General features: G+C 40.2%; 1 long non-coding RNA gene across 1 annotated transcript in view; it reads right to left on the minus strand.

The window, feature by feature from the left end:
- LOC310717781 overlaps window positions 1-15854 on the minus strand; it is a 296978-nt gene extending 281124 nt beyond the window's left edge. Inside the window, exon 1 of the long non-coding RNA XR_014530905.1 lies at window positions 15674-15854. This is a non-coding gene — a long non-coding RNA (uncharacterized lncRNA). The remainder of the gene's footprint in view (window positions 1-15673) is intronic.
- Window positions 15855-16814: the final 960 nt, after the last annotated feature.

A 16814-nucleotide genomic window follows, 5' to 3' on the forward strand; every position in this document is an offset into this window, starting at 1 on the left:
GCCTGGGAATACCAGGTGCTGTAAGCTTTTTTTTTTTTTTTTTTTTTCTTCTTCTTTCCCCACCCTTCTCCAGCACCTACAAAGTGTTCCTTAACATTAAAGCGTGTGTGTTTGTGTGTGTGTGTGTGTGTGTGTCATTGGAATGAAGCAAGACACCAGGATGCAAAAAAAATGTATCATAAAAATAAATAGAAACAAAAAAATCTGCCAAATTCCGAATTAAATCGATCTGGGAAATTGCTGAGCTACAGCGAAGCTTTTAAAAGGGCACTATTCGTGCTTCTCACTCGCTTACGGCCATACCACCCTGAGCACGCCCGATCTCGTCCGATCTCGGAAGCTAAGCAGGGTCGGGCCTGGTTAGTACTTGGATGGGAGACCGCCTGGGAATACCAGGTGCTGTAAGCTTTTTTTTTTTTTTTTTTTTTCTTCTTCTTTCCCCACCCTTCTCCAGCACCTACAAAGTGTCTGTTCAAACATTTTGAAACACAAACTCCCTTACATCCTGCTCCAATTATATCTACACAAAACACGAGAGATACGCACATCTGACAGAAAATAAATAAATAAATAAATAAATAAACAAAAATAATAAAAAAGAAAAAAATGTATCAACTCCATTAAAAAAAAAATATATTTTCTTACCACAGGACTCGTTTGATGTCATCTTACTTTCATCCATTCATTGCTTTAGGGATGCAACCAGCTTTCTTTTTATTTCTCACAAGTCACTAGTTCAGTACGTTGTACGTGCCAAGACAGCGTGGGCTTCTCGTCGCACGTATGATTGCCACTAATATTCAAATTTTGCACTTCCAGATATTGTTACTTTTATCATTCTCTTCTAGGAAGTGGATGCTCCAGCAGTCATATATTACTATTGGATTAAGCACTTTGTTTATTTGTGACGACATCTACCTCGTGGTACCTTGCTCTGACAGTGCCGCGAACCGCTAACTCCATTTGTGCATATCGTTCCAGTGTCAATAGAAACTGTGCTGTTCCACTGTTCCTTTGCACTGTTTTACAGGTGACCGTAGAGTCGGTCCTGGCTTGTGTACACTTAAAACCCTTGCAGTCTCAGTGACTTGCACATGCAATCGGATGTTGCTCATTTCGTCCAATCTTTTGTACCGTGTTTATGTCTTGTAAAACATCTTCCACTAATTAAATGACAGGGTATAAAAAACTCATTTCAGTGCAGTCCGATGATGCCACAAAAGTCCCTGGACAGCATTCGTTACGTACCGGTCCTTCTTTTCCAGATGAGTGAGCTCCAGGTGGAGTGTAGCAGAGATGGCGTCGTCCGTGGAGCTGTTTCGTAGTTTTCTCGTGAAAAAATTTTGTTTTTCTCTATTGCTTTGTTAGTGTTTTGTGGTGAGCCTAGTTTGGCATTCTGTGTGTTTTTACAGTGGTGTTTATCAATGAATTATTTATTTCATTAAATAATGAATTAAATAATGACAGAGGTTGCTCATTTGAAAACAACCCAATGGAGTTTCCAGTTGAAGCACTTGCGTTGTGCAGTGAATGCGTTTAGAGAGAGAGAGAGAGAGAGAGAGAGAGAGAGAGAGAGAGAGAGAGAGAGAGAGAGAGAGAGAGAGCGAAGCTTTTAAAAGGGCACTATTCGTGCTTCTCACTCGCTTACGGCCATACCACCCTGAGCACGCCCGATCTCGTCCGATCTCGGAAGCTAAGCAGGGTCGGGCCTGTTTAGTACTTGGATGGGAGACCGCCTGGGAATACCAGGTGCTGTAAGCTTTTTTTTTTTTTTTTTTTTTCTTCTTCTTTCCCCACCCTTCTCCAGCACCTACAAAGTGTTCCTTAACATTAAAGCGTGTGTGTTTGTGTGTGTGTGTGTGTGTGTGTCATTGGAATGAAGCAAGACACCAGGATGCAAAAAAAATGTATCATAAAAATAAATAGAAACAAAAAAATCTGCCAAATTCCGAATTAAATCGATCTGGGAAATTGCTGAGCTACAGCGAAGCTTTTAAAAGGGCACTATTCGTGCTTCTCACTCGCTTACGGCCATACCACCCTGAGCACGCCCGATCTCGTCCGATCTCGGAAGCTAAGCAGCGTCGGGCCTGGTTAGTACTTGGATGGGAGACCGCCTGGGAATACCAGGTGCTGTAAGCTTTTTTTTTTTTTTTTTTTTTCTTCTTCTTTCCCCACCCTTCTCCAGCACCTACAAAGTGTCTGTTCAAACATTTTGAAACACAAACTCCCTTACATCCTGCTCCAATTATATCTACACAAAACACGAGAGATCCGCACATCTGACAGAAAATAAATAAATAAATAAATAAATAAACAAAAATAATAAAAAAGAAAAAAATGTATCAACTCCATTAAAAAAAAAATATATTTTCTTACCACAGGACTCGTTTGATGTCATCTTACTTTCATCCATTCATTGCTTTAGGGATGCAACCAGCTTTCTTTTTATTTCTCACAAGTCACTAGTTCAGTACGTTGTACGTGCCAAGACAGCGTGGGCTTCTCGTCGCACGTATGATTGCCACTAATATTCAAATTTTGCACTTCCAGATATTGTTACTTTTATCATTCTCTTCTAGTAAGTGGATGCTCCAGCAGTCATATATTACTATTGGATTAAGCACTTTGTTTATTTGTGACGACATCTACCTCGTGGTACCTTGCTCTGACAGTGCCGCGAACCGCTAACTCCATTTGTGCATATCGTTCCAGTGTCAATAGAAACTGTGCTGTTCCACTGTTCCTTTGCACTGTTTTACAGGTGACCGTAGAGTCGGTCCTGGCTTGTGTACACTTAAAACCCTTGCAGTCTCAGTGACTTGCACATGCAATCGGATGTTGCTCATTTCGTCCAATCTTTTGTACCGTGTTTATGTCTTGTAAAACATCTTCCACTAATTCAATGACAGGGTATAAAAAAACTCATTTCAGTGCAGTCCGATGATGCCACAAAAGTCCCTGGACAGCATTCGTTACGTACCGGTCCTTCTTTTCCAGATGAGTGAGCTCCAGGTGGAGTGTAGCGGAGATGGCGTCGTCCGTGGAGCTGTTTCGTAGTTTTCTCGTGAAAAAATTTTGTTTTTCTCTATTGCTTTGTTAGTGTTTTGTGGTGAGCCTAGTTTGGCATTCTGTGTGTTTTTACAGTGGTGTTTATCAATGAATTATTTATTTCATTAAATAATGAATTAAATAATGACAGGGGTTGCTCATTTGAAAACAACCCAATGGAGTTTCCAGTTGAAGCACTTGCGTTGTGCAGTGAATGCGTTTAGAGAGAGAGAGAGAGAGAGAGAGAGAGAGAGAGAGAGAGAGAGAGAGAGAGAGAGTGCAAGGGACCCTACACTCCAGCTCAGGTGGTGGCGGTATCACGCCCAAATGTAAACCGGATTAGATGCAAGAAGAAGAGAGTGCGCGTGTGCGGCATTTGTAGTTCTAATTGAATCCAAAGTATGAATAGTTTTTTAAGGCGCTGAATATGTCGGCGAGAAATCTATTGTGGAAGTAGTTGTAAATAGACGGTTGATAGTGAGTGTTCGTTCTGTTGAAGCATTGTGATGTGACTTTTTGTGAATCGTTCCTTAACATTAAAGCGTGTGTGTTTGTGTGTGTGTGTGTGTGTGTGTGTCATTGGAATGAAGCAAGACACCAGGATGCAAAAAAAATGTATCATAAAAATAAATAGAAACAAAAAAATCTGCCAAATTCCGAATTAAAGCGATCTGGGAAATTGCTGAGCTACAGCGAAGCTTTTAAAAGGGCACTATTCGTGCTTCTCACTCGCTTACGGCCATACCACCCTGAGCACGCCCGATCTCGTCCGATCTCGGAAGCTAAGCAGGGTCGGGCCTGGTTAGTACTTGGATGGGAGACCGCCTGGGAATACCAGGTGCTGTAAGCTTTTTTTTTTTTTTTTTTTTTCTTCTTCTTTCCCCACCCTTCTCCAGCACCTACAAAGTGTCTGTTCAAACATTTTGAAACACAAACTCCCTTACATCCTGCTCCAATTATATCTACACAAAACACGAGAGATACGCACATCTGACAGAAAATAAATAAATAAATAAATAAATAAACAAAAATAATAAAAAAGAAAAAAATGTATCAACTCCATTAAAAAAAAAATATATTTTCTTACCACAGGACTCGTTTCATGTCATCTTACTTTCATCCATTCATTGCTTTAGGGATGCAACCAGCTTTCTTTTTATTTCTCACAAGTCACTAGTTCAGTACGTTGTACGTGCCAAGACAGCGTGGGCTTCTCGTCGCACGTATGATTGCCACTAATATTCAAATTTTGCACTTCCAGATATTGTTACTTTTATCATTCTCTTCTAGTAAGTGGATGCTCCAGCAGTCATATATTACTATTGGATTAAGCACTTTGTTTATTTGTGACGACATCTACCTCGTGGTACCTTGCTCTGACAGTGCCGCGAACCGCTAACTCCATTTGTGCATATCGTTCCAGTGTCAATAGAAACTGTGCTGTTCCACTGTTCCTTTGCACTGTTTTACAGGTGACCGTAGAGTCGGTCCTGGCTTGTGTACACTTAAAACCCTTGCAGTCTCAGTGACTTGCACATGCAATCGGATGTTGCTCATTTCGTCCAATCTTTTGTACCGTGTTTATGTCTTGTAAAACATCTTCCACTAATTAAATGACAGGGTATAAAAAACTCATTTCAGTGCAGTCCGATGATGCCACAAAAGTCCCTGGACAGCATTCGTTACGTACCGGTCCTTCTTTTCCAGATGAGTGAGCTCCAGGTGGAGTGTAGCGGAGATGGCGTCGTCCGTGGAGCTGTTTCGTAGTTTTCTCGTGAAAAAATTTTGTTTTTCTCTATTGCTTTGTTAGTGTTTTGTGGTGAGCCTAGTTTGGCATTCTGTGTGTTTTTACAGTGGTGTTTATCAATGAATTATTTATTTCATTAAATAATGAATTAAATAATGACAGGGGTTGCTCATTTGAAAACAACCCAATGGAGTTTCCAGTTGAAGCACTTGCGTTGTGCAGTGAATGCGTTTAGAGAGAGAGAGAGAGAGAGAGAGAGAGAGAGAGAGAGAGAGAGAGAGAGAGAGAGAGAGAGAGAGAGAGAGAGAGAGAGAGCGAAGCTTTTAAAAGGGCACTATTCGTGCTTCTCACTTGCTTACGGCCATACCACCCTGAGCACGCCCGATCTCGTCCGATCTCGGAAGCTAAGCAGGGTCGGGCCTGTTTAGTACTTGGATGGGAGACCGCCTGGGAATACCAGGTGCTGTAAGCTTTTTTTTTTTTTTTTTTTTTCTTCTTCTTTCCCCACCCTTCTCCAGCACCTACAAAGTGTTCCTTAACATTAAAGCGTGTGTGTTTGTGTGTGTGTGTGTGTGTGTGTGTCATTGGAATGAAGCAAGACACCAGGATGCAAAAAAAATGTATCATAAAAATAAATAGAAACAAAAAAATCTGCCAAATTCCGAATTAAATCGATCTGGGAAATTGCTGAGCTACAGCGAAGCTTTTAAAAGGGCACTATTCGTGCTTCTCACTCGCTTACGGCCATACCACCCTGAGCACGCCCGATCTCGTCCGATCTCGGAAGCTAAGCAGCGTCGGGCCTGGTTAGTACTTGGATGGGAGACCGCCTGGGAATACCAGGTGCTGTAAGCTTTTTTTTTTTTTTTTTTTTTCTTCTTCTTTCCCCACCCTTCTCCAGCACCTACAAAGTGTCTGTTCAAACATTTTGAAACACAAACTCCCTTACATCCTGCTCCAATTATATCTACACAAAACACGAGAGATCCGCACATCTGACAGAAAATAAATAAATAAATAAATAAATAAATAAACAAAAATAATAAAAAAGAAAAAAATGTATCAACTCCATTAAAAAAAAAATATATTTTCTTACCACAGGACTCGTTTGATGTCATCTTACTTTCATCCATTCATTGCTTTAGGGATGCAACCAGCTTTCTTTTTATTTCTCACAAGTCACTAGTTCAGTACGTTGTACGTGCCAAGACAGCGTGGGCTTCTCGTCGCACGTATGATTGCCACTAATATTCAAATTTTGCACTTCCAGATATTGTTACTTTTATCATTCTCTTCTAGTAAGTGGATGCTCCAGCAGTCATATATTACTATTGGATTAAGCACTTTGTTTATTTGTGACGACATCTACCTCGTGGTACCTTGCTCTGACAGTGCCGCGAACCGCTAACTCCATTTGTGCATATCGTTCCAGTGTCAATAGAAACTGTGCTGTTCCACTGTTCCTTTGCACTGTTTTACAGGTGACCGTAGAGTCGGTCCTGGCTTGTGTACACTTAAAACCCTTGCAGTCTCAGTGACTTGCACATGCAATCGGATGTTGCTCATTTCGTCCAATCTTTTGTACCGTGTTTATGTCTTGTAAAACATCTTCCACTAATTCAATGACAGGGTATAAAAAAACTCATTTCAGTGCAGTCCGATGATGCCACAAAAGTCCCTGGACAGCATTCGTTACGTACCGGTCCTTCTTTTCCAGATGAGTGAGCTCCAGGTGGAGTGTAGCGGAGATGGCGTCGTCCGTGGAGCTGTTTCGTAGTTTTCTCGTGAAAAAATTTTGTTTTTCTCTATTGCTTTGTTAGTGTTTTGTGGTGAGCCTAGTTTGGCATTCTGTGTGTTTTTACAGTGGTGTTTATCAATGAATTATTTATTTCATTAAATAATGAATTAAATAATGACAGGGGTTGCTCATTTGAAAACAACCCAATGGAGTTTCCAGTTGAAGCACTTGCGTTGTGCAGTGAATGCGTTTAGAGAGAGAGAGAGAGAGAGAGAGAGAGAGAGAGAGAGAGAGAGAGAGAGAGAGAGAGAGAGAGAGAGAGAGAGAGAGAGAGAGAGAGAGAGAGAGAGAGAGAGAGAGTGCAAGGGACCCTACACTCCAGCTCAGGTGGTGGCGGTATCACGCCCAAATGTAAACCGGATTAGATGCAAGAAGAAGAGAGTGCGCGTGTGCGGCATTTGTAGTTCTAATTGAATCCAAAGTATGAATAGTTTTTTAAGGCGCTGAATATGTCGGCGAGAAATCTATTGTGGAAGTAGTTGTAAATAGACGGTTGATAGTGAGTGTTCGTTCTGTTGAAGCATTGTGATGTGACTTTTTGTGAATCGTTCCTTAACATTAAAGCGTGTGTGTTTGTGTGTGTGTGTGTGTGTGTGTGTGTCATTGGAATGAAGCAAGACACCAGGATGCAAAAAAAATGTATCATAAAAATAAATAGAAACAAAAAAATCTGCCAAATTCCGAATTAAAGCGATCTGGGAAATTGCTGAGCTACAGCGAAGCTTTTAAAAGGGCACTATTCGTGCTTCTCACTCGCTTACGGCCATACCACCCTGAGCACGCCCGATCTCGTCCGATCTCGGAAGCTAAGCAGGGTCGGGCCTGGTTAGTACTTGGATGGGAGACCGCCTGGGAATACCAGGTGCTGTAAGCTTTTTTTTTTTTTTTTTTTTCTTCTTCTTTCCCCACCCTTCTCCAGCACCTACAAAGTGTCTGTTCAAACATTTTGAAACACAAACTCCCTTACATCCTGCTCCAATTATATCTACACAAAACACGAGAGATACGCACATCTGACAGAAAATAAATAAATAAATAAATAAATAAACAAAAATAATAAAAAAGAAAAAAATGTATCAACTCCATTAAAAAAAAAATATATTTTCTTACCACAGGACTCGTTTCATGTCATCTTACTTTCATCCATTCATTGCTTTAGGGATGCAACCAGCTTTCTTTTTATTTCTCACAAGTCACTAGTTCAGTACGTTGTACGTGCCAAGACAGCGTGGGCTTCTCGTCGCACGTATGATTGCCACTAATATTCAAATTTTGCAATTCCAGATATTGTTACTTTTATCATTCTCTTCTAGTAAGTGAATGCTCCAGCAGTCATATATTACTATTGGATTAAGCACTTTGTTTATTTGTGACGACATCTACCTCGTGGTACCTTGCTCTGACAGTGCCGCGAACCGCTAACTCCATTTGTGCATATCGTTCCAGTGTCAATAGAAACTGTGCTGTTCCACTGTTCCTTTGCACTGTTTTACAGGTGACCGTAGAGTCGGTCCTGGCTTGTGTACACTTAAAACCCTTGCAGTCTCAGTGACTTGCACATGCAATTGGATGTTGCTCATTTCGTCCAATCTTTTGTTCATTCAACCAAGTCCACAAACAAAAATATAATAATTTACAATAGCGTTTATGAAGTTCAGTCCCTTTTGGAAATTCCTGGTCGATGTTAGCATGGAGTGAGCTGAAGTGGTGCTGAAGATTTGAAGCTTTGAAATGCGCTAATGACACCTGACATAAGGCAGAATGACATGTCATTACGTTCAACAAAAAATATAAACTTTCCCACTCTTGTAAAACCGTCCTGTGTTCATCTTCATATTTTCGTTTTGCTGTGTATTTTTCCCTGCCATTTTGAAATCGAACTTGACACAAATTGTTTGTTTGCGAAGCAGTAAACAATTTGCATATCAAATGTTTTATTTTTATTTTTTTTTTGTGCGTGTTCGATTCGCAGGAGTTCATTATGGTATTTTCGTCAAATGCGCATGTGCGTGAGACGAAAATACCGCAAAGTTTCCTAGTAGTGGCAAGATCATTTAAGTCTTAAAAATACCGTATTGAACTCAAGCGAAGCGAGCACGCACATAAAAAAAAAAACACAAACACAAACTTCGATATGAACGTAAGAGCCGCATGAGACCAGGCAAAGAGCCTCATGCTGCTCGAGAGCCGCGGGTTGGCCACCACTGATATATTTTGTCACTGCTACGCTGTTATAAACTTCTTTATTACGATCACCGTTGTCCTCATCATTTTTTCATACGCTCTCCATTACTTTGCACTGTTGACCCCAGGCACCTAAACTTCTCCACCTTCTCCATCTCTCCTCCCTGTAAACACACCACTCCACTGCCCTCCCTCTCATTCACACACATGTACTCTGTCTTACTCTTACTGACTTTAATCCCCTTTCTCTCCAGTGCATATGTTAAGTATTGTATTCTTACACGCTGTATTACAGTATCAGCTAAATATACCTGGTTTATTTAAAATAATTATGGGTAGTAATAGTGATGCAGATGATGTGATGATCTGTTTGTTTCCACAAGTGATTGGTGAAACTGTGCACTCAAACTTAACAGCGTACCTCCACCTCTCCACGCTCAACCTGCTCCCTACTCTCACCATGAACAACAATATCTTCTGCAAACATCATAGCCTATGGAGACTCCTGTCTATCACCACTGCAAACAGAAAAGGGCTCAGAGCCGATCCTTGATGCAGTCCAACCTCCACCTTGAACTCGTCTTGTCGTTCCTGTGCACCACCCTCATATACTTCTCTGACACACCTGACTTCCTCATACAATACCACAGCTCCTCTTTCGGCACCCTGTCGTACGCTTTCTCCAAATCCACAAGCACAAAATGCAACTCCTTCTGACCTTTGCTATACTTCTCTATCAACATTCTCAAAGAAAATATTGCATCTGTAGTGCTCTTCCTCGGCATGAAACCATCACTTCCACTACACTCTTACTGTACTCTTCTAATTTTTATATATTAGTAAAAGATAACACAAGTAAACACAACATGCAGTTTTTTAAAGGAAAATAAAATCCAAAACTACATTTGCCCCTAAACCTAATAACTGGTTGGGCCACCCTTAGCAGCAACAACTGCAATCAAGTGTTTGCGATAACTTGCAATGAGTCTTTTACAGCGCTGTTGAGGAATTTTGGTCCACTCATCTATGCAGAACTGTTGTAATTCAGCCACATTGGAGGGTTGTTGAGCATGAACCGCCTTTTTAAGGTCATGCCATAGCATCCCAATAGGATACAGGTAAGGACTTTGACTAGGTCACTCCAAAGTCTTCATTTTGGTCTTCTTCAGCCATTCAAAGGTGGACTTGCTGGTGTGTTTTGGATCATTGTCCAGCTGCAGAACCCAAGTTCGCTTCAGCTTGAGGTCACGACCAGATGGCCTGACATTCTCCTTCAGGATTTTTTGGTAAACAGCAGAATTCATGTTTCCATTTATCACAGCAAGTCTTCCAGGGCCTGAAGCAGTTGCTCAGCAGTGGTTTTCATCTTGAAACTCTACCATGCAGACCATTATTGCCCCGTCTCTTTCTTATGGCGGATTCATGAGCATTGACCTTAACTGAGGCAAGTAAGGCCTGCAGTTCTTTGGATGTTCTTGTGGGGTCTTTTGTGACCTCTTTGATGAGTCGTTGCTGTGTTCTTGGGGCAGCCGGCCACTCCTAATTTTGGTCAGCTGGCCACTCCTGGCTTTATAACCTTTTCCAGACTTTTTAGAATTTCTTTGGATCTCGGCATGATGTCTAGCTTTTGAGGATCTTTTGGTCTACTTCACTTTGTCAGGCAGGTCCTATTTAAGAGATTTCTTGATTGTGAACAGGTGTGGCAGTAATCAGGCCTGTGTGTGGCTAGAGAAATTGAACTTAGGTGTGATAAACCACAGTTTTAACGGGGGACAAACACTTTTTCACACAGGGCCATTTAGTTTTGTTGTCTTTCCCTCAATAATAAAAACCTTCACTTAAAAACCGCATGTCGTGTTAACCAATGTTATCTTTTACTAATATTAAATATTAACCTCGACCGATCCTGTATGAAATTTAGGTTTGTGATGGCATGTTTTATGCTGGATGCCCTTCCTAACGCAACCCTCTCTATTTATCTATGCTTGGAACCGGGACTAAGAATGCACTGGATTTTGCAACCTTAATGGCTGGGTTGGGGGGCTAGCATCAGCAAATGTAAAAAATACTGATAATTACCATCTGCTGCCCTCTGGTTAGATCTGGTTAGTATTATTACCCTGTTACCTGGACCTTTACTCATTTCCTACACTTAATTGACATTTAAATGCTAAATACTAGTTACATTTCAAAGGGAAAAACACTATAAAATGTCCTGAGCAGAATGTCTCCTGGGTTCTTTTTGACTCTGATGAACCCAAAGTACTTCATATATTTTGTGTTACACTTTTATAATTTTTATTACTATTATCGTTTACCTTATTTTTTCTTTCATAATTTATTTGTTAATTAATTTAATCACGCATGATTTTTGGTTACTTATTTGTCTCTTTCTTCAATCTTACAAGTAGGAAAGTCAAGGTGGTTTTTATTGCTTTTTCCAACAATATACATTAAAGTAAACAGAGAAACGAAACATTGTTCCTCCAGGACCAAGGAGCTACATAAGATGATGTAAATTAACAACAACTAAAACAATAATACAAAACATAGAACTATACACAAGTAACAGTGACAACATAAAGTGCAGGTGTGTGACATTTAGTGCAAAAACAACATAAACTGAGACAGGATACACCTTGACACTGCAGTGTCAACCAGTACAGATTTATGTTAGTCGAAATTATTTGTACATGTAATAAATAGTGTACATGAAAACAATGAATTGTTTTAGCAGCAATTCTTGCAAAACAACAATTTTGTGTAAACAGAATTTAACATTTAATAAATGTGTATATGTCTGTGTGTGTGTGTGTGTGTGTGTGTGTGTGTGTGTGTGTGTGTGTGTGTGTGTGTGTGTGTGATTTAATTACAACAGATGCACATGCACCCCCCAGATTGATTTACAGTTCGGAACAATACTGTGTAAGAAAAAATGATGAGGACAACGAAGATCGTAATGAAGAAGTTTATAACAGCGTAGCAGTGACAAAATACACGAAGCACTTTGGATTCCTCGGAGTCAGAAAGAACCCAGGGCAAACTCTGCCCAGATATTTTATATTGTTTTTCCCCTTGAAGTATAGACCGGAGTTATCCTTTAAATGTAAATTAGATATAGGACATGTGTGAGGAAACAAAAGGCTGGGGAAGACCATTCTCGGGGGGGGGAGGTCAGCAGGTGGTAATCACCAGTATTCGCACCTTTGCTGGTGCCGGCCCCCAGCAGGTCAGGAAGGGGTATTGTGTGAATGATAATCATGGTCTCAGATACCTTTTGGTTAGAGATAGTCCTTGGGGCTTGCTGCTTCTCCCAGACTGATTAAATTATGTCTATGATTCTGATTGATACAACTGAAATTCTACATAACTACTTTTGTGAAATGTAAGCCGTTTTGCGGTTGAGCTTATTTTGATATAGCGTAGGGTGGAATCTGGGTTGAGGCAGTCTGTAATTCTTACAACTGTCACCATTTAAGCATTCAACACAATTTTATCACAATATTCAAAAGTGTATTTTGAAAACCATATTGAAGAATAGTGCAATCATATGTGTTGAGAAGCCAATGCTGTCAAGGCAAATTTAACAGATGATAGTAAAAGACAATGTGAAATGAGTTTTGTGATAAGAAAATAATTTTTTGTTTGTTTGTTTGTTTTTGCTTTTGTCAGGTGTAGTAATAATTTGGAACAGGATGTAAGACAGTTTATGTTTAAACAGACAATCTGAAGGTGCTGAAGGAGGGCTAATTTTTTTTTTTCTTCTTACTGCACTTGGTATCCCAGGTGGCAGAGGTGGGAAATAACAAAATACAAATACTTTAGTAGATTTTTCTGGTATAAGTGCTTTACTTCACTCTTTATTTATTGGACTTTGTAGTTTCATTTATTAAATCTTTTACATAAATATCTGTACTTACTACTTCTTACAATTCTAAACAATTCTCAGTACTTTAGCTTTATTCTATTTGATGACATGATCTATATTTGTTCTTCTCATTGCGCACCTTTTTTAGCCCATCAACCTATTTCTTGTCTTTGCACAGCTTTTTCAACCTACCACTGGTGTATCATTTCCTAGATATCATGCACCACAGATGTAAGCTAGCCTACAAAGTTAACAACAGGCAAAACAGAAAACAACACGAAGTATGTCTAACGTGGATGAGACAGAGGGAGTCAGTGATGTAAACATGACTGAGAACAGAGATATCACCTGATCATCATCATCTTTTTTCTGCTTGAGGTCTATATGGTGGTTGTTCAGCCTGGGTACATTCATTAGGTGAGTATATTATATAGTAAAATATAGTATTATTTTGTATTTATATTTTAATATGTGAGGTCCCCTGGTGGTCTAGTGGTTAAGATGCAGCGCTCTCACCGCTGCGACCCGGGTTCGATTCCCGGTCAGGGAACCATCCCCAGCCACTCTCAGTGCCGGTCCCAAGCCCGGATAAATTAGGGAGGGTTGCGTTAGGAAGGGCATCCAGCGTAAAAACATATGCCAAATCAAACGTGCGGAGGATCCGCTGTGGCGACCCCTAACGGGAGAAGCCGAAAGAAACTTTTTATTTCAATATGTGAGCTTCAGTTATCAGCATAACACAACAGGTACTAGTAATGGCTATTTTTTACTTACGTCCATGTCAGAGCAAAAACTTATTTGCTTTTACTTGAGTGAAGAAGTGTAGTCAGTACCTCAAACTTTACCAGAGACTTTAAAAACATAAGTATCTGTACTTCTATTTGAGTAAAGAATGTGTGTACTTTTGCCGTCTCTGCCAGGCAGTCTCTCATCCAAGTACTAACCAGGCCCAAACCTGCTTAGCTTCTGCCATTGGAAGTTCTCAGGGTTGTATGGCCATAAGTGGAAAATGAGCACACATACTGCCTTTTAATAGGCTTCTCCATGGACCAGGAAGTTCTAAAATCTATTTATTTTGGAATCTGGAGTTTCACATTTTATTTAACAACAGACAATTTGCATCCTGGTGTCTTGCTTTATTCCAGTACCTAAACGCTTTAATAAAGGACCACTTCACAAAAAGTCACATTACACATCATATTGCTGCAACAGAATGAACATTCACTATCAACAGTCTATTTATTACTATTTCAACAATACTTTTTTCACTGTAATTTTTTGCACCTTGGGTCCCACCCCACCCCACCCCACCCCATCCCGTCTCTCTCTCTCTCTCTCTCTCTCTCTCTCTCTCTCTCTCTCTCTCTCTCTCTCTCTCTCTCTCTCTCTCTCTCTCTCTTTGGGGTCTCTTTCTCTCAAGATTCAAGATTCAGTTTAATTAAAATTTCAGTGTCCTTTTTTGGCATGACAAACATTATACATTTGTATTGCCAAAGCAATTGCAGCTGGACTGCATACAAATATAAAAAAAAATACAAGTTTTCCAAATAGAAAAAGAAAAAGCAAGATGCATTAAATAAAGAGAATAGATTTAAAGGAACATTTTTAATATATAGTGCAGGGGTGGCCAACCAGTCAGAGACCAAGAGCCACATTTTTTACTGTGTTACCGCAAAGAACCACATCATACACATGGGCACAAATGAACATCACCCATCCCTTTCTCTTACACACACACACACTGTCTCACACACACACAAACTCTCAGTTCAACCAAGTCCACAATCAAAAATATAATAATTTATATTAGCGTTTTTCTTTTACTATGCATGTTGCTTAGTGGGACTTCTGGCATTCCAGGTCAGAGTGCAACTGTGATTCAATAGCCGTGTTAATGTCCCATATTCTGTGTTCAACAGTGTGGAGGGACAGTTGGAAATCTCATACAATGCGTTTTAGTTTGTCGTTTTCAGAAGAAAAGATTTCAACAACGTCACTGAGGCATTATTTAACGAACTCCCCTTCATTGTATGGATTTTTAGCCCGTGCAATGTTCCAAGCCAAATTTAATTTCTCAATCCACATTTAAAGCTATTTTTTTGGGAAAACTGTATCTGCTTTTCTGCCTGACTTTTCAAAGTGACCAACTTGTGTTTGTGAAGTTCAGTCCCTTTTGAAAATTCCTGGTCGATGTTAGCATGGAGTGAGCTGAAGTGGTGCTGAAGATTTGAAACTTTGAAATGCGCTTATGACGCCTGACATAAGGCAGAATGACATGTAAACTCTCCCATTCTGTTAAAAACGTCCTGTGTTCATCTTCATATTTTCCTTTTGCTGTGCATATTTTCCTGCTATATTGAGAGCGAACTTGACACAGACTGTTTATTTAAAATTTAAGTAAACAATGTGCATATAGAAGTTTGTGTTTGTGTTTCTTTTAATGTGCGTGTTTGCTTCGTTTGAGTTCATTACGGTATTTTCGTCAAATGCGCACGTGCGTGAGATGAAAATACCGCAAAGTTTCCCAGTAGGGGCAAGCTCATTTAAGTCTTAAAAATACCGTATTGAACTCAAGTGAAGCGAACACGCACATTAAAAAAAACACAAACACAAACATCGATATGAAAGTAAGAGCCGCATGAAACCAGGCAAAGAGCCGCATGCCGTTTTGAGAGCCGCGGGTTGGCCACCCCTGATATAGTGTATTATACAGGAATCAAATACAGTTCAAACAGATATTTACCAAGAAACAAGAAGCACAATGTACATCTAAGTAAGAGAATAAAGTGATATCCATTTATTTACATTTATTAGAAACATCAGATCAGGGCAGATTGAGTGTTTTCTCTTTTGTTGTGACAGGCAGAAACACACAGCAGTCATTGTGTTCTAACAAAAATCATTTGTTAGAGCTTTAAAAGTGTAATGGATGCATTTGATTTCCCCAAGAACACTGTCTTTATATCCATGTATTTTGTGCATTCTGTTAGGAAGTGCAGTTCTGTTTTGATCTGGTTTAAATCACAGTGTGGACACAATCTCTCATTCCCTCCAGTTCATTCAGAGACTCCTAACCGGGCACAGGAGCCTGGTATGGAGTACAGCAGCCAGTGAACTTTTGCACATGGTGGGAGGACTGGGGCTGGACAGAACTTTGTTTTAATGTACACACACACATTGGATATCTCTGGATTACCAGTCTTTTACCATGGTCTTTTTAAATTATAGACTTTAAGAAACAAAAAACAGATTAAAGGCTGCAGAACACTAAACTGGCTGCAGTAGGAGCCCCTGGTCTACGCAGTCGTCTGGACATCTCCAGTGTGACCACCCCCACACTGGGTTCTAATTTTCTCAAAGATCACCACACTCTGGGAGCTGGTGAACATCATAGGGACAGACCTGTCACGAGGGGAGGACCTTGTTGCAGGTATGGGACACCGCTAACCAGCTCTTACATCGCTGAAGGTAAACATTAACAGGAGAGGAGCGTGTTCAGCTGAAAGACTACAAAATCGGTGAGAGCGGTCCTGCAGAGGAGTAACCCTTTCCCCAGTTGGACATTGCTCCTGACCTCGACAAGTGTGAAGGTCCCCTCCTGGAGTTCATCGGTTAAGGGTAGATGAACTTTGGGACAGTGTCAAGGAAGCTGCTCTACAGGGTCTGTGTAAAGGTTTTAAATAAGAAAAAAACTAAGTGGGAGAGTAGACACCCAGTGGAGAAATGTTACTGGAGGGCACTGTACAAACCACCGTTTGTAGCTGCTGACATCCAGTGGAGGATTTTACAGTGCATTATCTCTGTGAACTCTTTTATTTGCATTTTAAAAGATGATGTTTTACAAGACTGCCCGTTCTGTTCACTGAGAGAAACTGTTTTTAATGCTTTTACTCATTGCAACAGGTTACAGACACTGTTTGTGCTTTAAAACATATTTTTAGTTCCTTTAATGTGACTTTAACTCTTCAGTGTTTTATTCTTGGTTTTAAGTATATACGGAGAAACAGGTATATGTGCCAACTAATTACTTTTTTTTTTTAGGGGAAAATGGCCATGTACCTGAGCAGGAAAAACTAATTGTCTCAAAATGCTGACTGTGATGGCAACAGAATCTTAAGAGTATGGGGGATCTAAAGAGGTTTGAGGCTGTGTGGTGGTGTGGAGAA

The sequence above is a fragment of the Silurus aristotelis genome (assembly GCF_946808225.1).
Source record: "Silurus aristotelis genome assembly, chromosome: 22".
NCBI lineage: Eukaryota > Metazoa > Chordata > Actinopteri > Siluriformes > Siluridae > Silurus > Silurus aristotelis.